At 43.3% G+C, this 5099-nt stretch overlaps 1 long non-coding RNA gene across 1 annotated transcript; it reads right to left on the bottom strand.

Annotated features, from left to right (window-relative positions):
- Window positions 1–1800: 1800 nt before the first annotated feature.
- LOC104962554 (uncharacterized) lies at window positions 1801–4227 on the bottom strand. The gene is made up of 3 exons (XR_800220.1): window positions 4123–4227; window positions 3135–3260; window positions 1801–1835 (listed from the first exon to the last, which is right to left on the bottom strand). It is a non-coding gene; the product is annotated as an uncharacterized lncRNA (long non-coding RNA).
- Between the last annotated feature and the right edge of the window lie 872 nt (window positions 4228–5099).

The following is a 5099-nucleotide window of genomic DNA, read 5'->3' as shown; positions in this document are numbered from 1 at the left end:
TATAGCCGGTATTATGCTAATCATCAATGGCTAAGCGACTGGTATATTGGACTTTGTTTGTGTATATACTAGCTTCATTTTTTTGCCAAACATTTTTGGTGTGTTAAGTTTGTTTTATCTGTGTTTGAACTTGGATTGGTTTTTTGATTTGGTATGGTATAATAACTTAGAGCATTTTTTATTTGATGGGTTTGGGTGGGAGGGGAACGCAGGACAGGGTCGCAGTGGGTGAGAACAGGGGAGAAGCTCTGGGATCAAGCACATCAGGAATAATGATTCCCTCTACAGTGAAGCACGCTGTGTCGGGGGGTTTAGACTCCTATCAGACTAGGCTTGAAGGAATTCAGTACTTTTGTTATTCTTAGTGCTGCTTTCCAATTTATGTTACAAATAAGCGTTGATTGGGGCCAGATGGCTTCACACGCGTGAAAGGAAATGTGTTTGAGCCTGTCTGAGATCGTCGGTGTGTTTCAGGCGAGCCAGCCTGCGTTACATGTGTTTCGCTTGTTTGGTTTGGGTAACAGCATCAGCGACAGGGGACTCCAACCTTCCTCCTCACTCATCACTCTTTGGATCCTATTGAAAACCAGCGATATAAAACCAGCGTTTTAACCCTTTTTTTTAGCTGGGACAAACTATCAGATGTTAGGACCTAGACTAAAGCATATGTCAACATCAGATTTCAAGGAGCTGCCTAGGCACCCTGTTTTCGTATGTTAAGCATAGAGCCAACGCACTATTGCATCGTTGATATGTAACTGCAAAATCTGAAGTAAGCTATTTTCTATCCAATGGGTAATACAGAAATTAAATTGTTCTATCTGGATACTACACTGTGTTGACAGAATTGGGCTGTAACAGGGCCATCTTTCTCTTCGGTCACATTGCCTTGCAAGAGTCTGCCTGAAATGAGGCACTGCTTGGAGGTGGCTCTTAGTGCCTAACCATTGGACAATGTATGTTTCAGAAAGCAGAATAATCAAAACAAATGGGAACTGTTGGGGCTGAGCATTATGGAATGATTCCGGAGAAGGGGGGTCTTTTTTCTGTGACTGCGTCTAAAATAAAGAGAAGCATTGGCGTAAAACAAAAATATCGGTTGGGCCAGAATAAGAGCACAGGTGACTCATGAAATATTTCACGTACATGCGCACTGGGACAAAAGAGCCAAGGTTCCCTCATGCAAGCGATGTTTTGGTGGTTAACATGGGAAAACAGGATGCTGGAAAAGACCAACCGGATCCAGATGTACACCAAGTTTGGATCGCAGGACATTGGTAGTGGTTTATAGCAGCATGACATGTGCAGGATACAAAAACCCGCGGGAAGGAGTCAGTATTATAACGGGAAGAGAGGACAAGACAATTTTTTTAAGCAGGCGTGGTGGGACACGAGCATAGAGAAAGTGAAGGAATTCTGGGATAGAATGGAGAAGGAGAACAGAATGCACCACAGAGCAACCTGTTTTACAACAGAGGTCAGGTTCATGCCTTGACTTTAGACAAAAGAATTTCAAACATCATACTGCATCGACTTGGGCTTCCGTTGAAGCGTTGACTTTTCGAGGGTAGCATGCATCGTCTAGTATAATACACCTCCAGTAGCTTTTTGCCTTCATGCAGACATGTTCTTATAAACGCTAACACCACTAATATCGTGATCCGCAAATCTGAAGGATGGAGGGTTGAGTTCTTACATTTCTCTGAATTTCTACAAAGAGCCATATCTGGGTTGTGTCCCCAGCACGAAAGTAGTTCCTCCCTTTTCGTTCATTCCTCAAGGTCTGCCTTTGAGCGAGCTTATACATGGCCATGAAAGGATGTTCCACAAAACCCCTAGAAACACCAAGAAAGAGAGATGAATAGTGTTACATTGGCTGTTCAAAGTGGCATTTGTTGTGCTTTTTGCGTGAATCCCTAAGCATTCATGACTGCAGATGTATTGCAGGGACTTGTTAGAGAACTATTTGGTAAAGTAAGGCAGGATATCAAGTGTTTGTAAATACCTTTTGAATCTTGTATCTGTTCGGTTAACATTAGCTGACTATTTGGGGGAAGTTGGGTTCGCCCGTCAGGTTAGAGATGTCCCGATCTTGATCGCGCGATCGGGGATTCGGGCGTGATCGGGGATCGGAGCCGTCACGGTGAGTTTTCAAATGATCGAATCGGTGAGAGAAAAAAATCGGGAGATCGGGATTTAAAAATAAAAAAAATAAAATGTTTTTAAATACTTATTTTATTTTTTAATCATGTTACAAACAAATGACCATGTTCAAGGTTAAAAGGTCATCCTGAAGGCTTCGTTTTGGTTTCAAATTACGAGAACCATACATGTATGTGGCGTTTTTGGGCTTGTTTTCATAGACCCGTGACTTATTTCTCTCAAAACTGGCAACAGAGTGGGCGCGATTGTCTAATTGTAAGCGCTAAGCTAACGAGTACGAAAGCTTTATTTTGTTTTGATCCAATGCTGCACAACTGAACTGATCCAGATGTGCTGTGAAAGAAAGAAGCTATATCCATTGTTGGATAGAATATCCAATTCAAATAAAAAAAATAACCTTAAGGGACAACTTAAATGCTTTTTTTTCTCTTGATGCATTGCATAAAGATCGGATCGGGAAAAATCGGTATCGGCAAATTGTCAAAATCAAATGATCGGAATCGGATCGGGAGCAAAAAAAGGTGATCGGGACATCCCTACCCTCAGTTTGACACGACCAATTCAACTTGCTTTACCCTTTTTGCCTTTGAGGTATCTCCAGATCCTGACCCTCTCTGCCCACACACACACACACAGGAGGAGACTGAAGACTGTCTTCCTGCCCACAGGGTCGCGGGTGATTAAATGTGGGTTTCTCCTGCGGTGGGGGAACGTCTAAATGTGAACCATCTGGGCACCACTTCAACTTATTTTTAAACACATAAAAAAAGAGAGGAGAAATGAAACGCCTCAGGCTTTAATGTACAGCACTAAATCATTGATTGTGGCTTTAGTGACAGGATGTTGCTCCTATAGAAGGGATCATACAATATGTGGCTAAGCATGAGAGAATTATTTGCTAAAAGATTTATGAGCGATCATACTGGTGTGTGAACCATACAAATGCATTGTGTGTATCCTTCTGCACTTACACACGTTTTCTCTGCACAATGTCGATGTAATCTTCGGAGCGAGCGTAATAACCATCCAGGCTCAAGCCTCCCCAGAAGTTGGACCACAGCTTGCCGTGGCGGGTGACAAGGGGACCAATTATTTTCCTGTAGGGAGGCGGGAGGCAGAGTGTGGAGATGGTAATTCTGTCAGAGCAGATAAAGATCAGTGACTTTGCACAGAGAGGGCTTGCTGCATGGTGGAGATGAACCTCTCTGGAAAGATATAATCGCGGCCAACATATCATAGAAGTGCATAATGAAAACCATAGCTGCAAATCACACTCGAGCGGATCCAGCATAACGGTGTGCTGTTTTTTCTAAGCCACGAATCTGCTCTGTTCCTTTGAATTTGTTTGACATAGGCTCAGATTAACAATGTGTTTTTCCACTGCTGTTACGAACCAAAACCACAATGAAATGGACTTTCTTTTATGAAATGAACTTGGCCGAGTAGAAATAATGGAACCATAAATCACAGTGTTGGTTGATATGGATGCACTGCAGTATAATAATGCTAACGTTTATTTTAGTGGAGACACTGGCATTTCCCTCCCATAACTCGAGTGCCAGCAGAGAGTTCTCATGCACTCTTTAAATAACCTGAAGGGGTTTTACGCTGCATGCCTTCAGGTCACCATGCCATGCCACTGGCACAAAGACATCCAGTTTATGGGAAGGTTTCTTTAAACTCACGAGCTGCAGAAGGGAAAAAGGGTTAGCATGTTTGTTTTTGTGCAAAAGCAAAGTGGCTTTTCGAGGTTAGTGCAACAGACTCTATCACGGTTTCCATGTGCCCGGTGGAAAACAGGAAGCCAGAGCGGCTGCTTTTAAACTTTCATTCACTCGCCTGTAATGTTTCTGTGGTTCTGCCACTTTCAAAGGTTCAACGATCACAACAACTACTGCACCAGGGAGGCTCGTTGAACCGGTTCCACTGCGGTTTCTATTCCAGCTACCATATGATTACCTGTTCTGCTCCACGAGGAGCTTCAGTGTCTGTCTGTTGGTGAGCATCACGTCTGAATCCATGCTGAAGTAGAAGTCGCACGTAACATCCTTACGGCAAATATCCCTGATGAAAAACAGAAAAACAGACATGGCAGAGAAAGTAGTGATTATTGGATCCACGGCTGATTACAGTCAATTAAATACTTGGTAGCAATCACGCTCACAAGTTAGAGTTTATCAGCTACTAAGTATAAGATATCATCTTCAATTGCAGACCTCGACTCTCCTCAAGCCTCCAGCGGATAATGTGATTTTTAGAAGATTAGAGACCGGTAATAAACCTTTGTCGTCTTCATTATAGGGCTGTCCTGACCCAGGCTTTGTAAGGCATGCTGTGTTTTTGATAGGATCTCTGTGATTGAATTATCACTGTAGCAACAGACCTTCACTAAACATTGAGCAACATACTGTCGGAGGGATCAGGGACAAAAGCTGCAGTATTCAAATAGTTTGTATTATGTCACTAACTGTGCACAATCCTGTGGGCTTGAGCCAAGAAAGGACACATTATTACAACTCTGCAGAGTTCAATGGGAACCTCTTGGTGCAGAGAGAGCCTGTCTGTCGTAGCCACCCGGAAAGCTATGCATTCGTTTGGATCCTAAGCGGTTTGTTTTCAATAAATACCCACCCCTTCAAGCACCTTCTAGAGCAGGGGTTCCCAACTTTTTTTCCCAAGAGCCCCCCCAAATGACTCCTGTTGGAAGTTGCGCCCCCCCCCACACACACACAATTACCGCAACAGCNCCACTTCTGTGACGTCATAGAAGTGTTCAAATCTGGATCAGTCTGTATCAGATCCGTTGCAGCCCCTTTTTAAGAGATTTGGGTATGGAGGAAAATAGAGAGGGTTGTGTTTTCTGACACTTGGTGAGTTCCCTGGAACACCGGGGACACATATTCATGTATAACAAGACGTACAAAAGTGCATTTTGC

The sequence above is a fragment of the Notothenia coriiceps genome, unplaced genomic scaffold (assembly GCF_000735185.1).
Source record: "Notothenia coriiceps isolate Sejong01 unplaced genomic scaffold, NC01 NC01_scaffold00034936, whole genome shotgun sequence".
NCBI lineage: Eukaryota > Metazoa > Chordata > Actinopteri > Perciformes > Nototheniidae > Notothenia > Notothenia coriiceps.
Note: the sequence above shows the minus strand (reverse complement) of the source record. Positions and strands in the feature narration are given on the sequence as shown.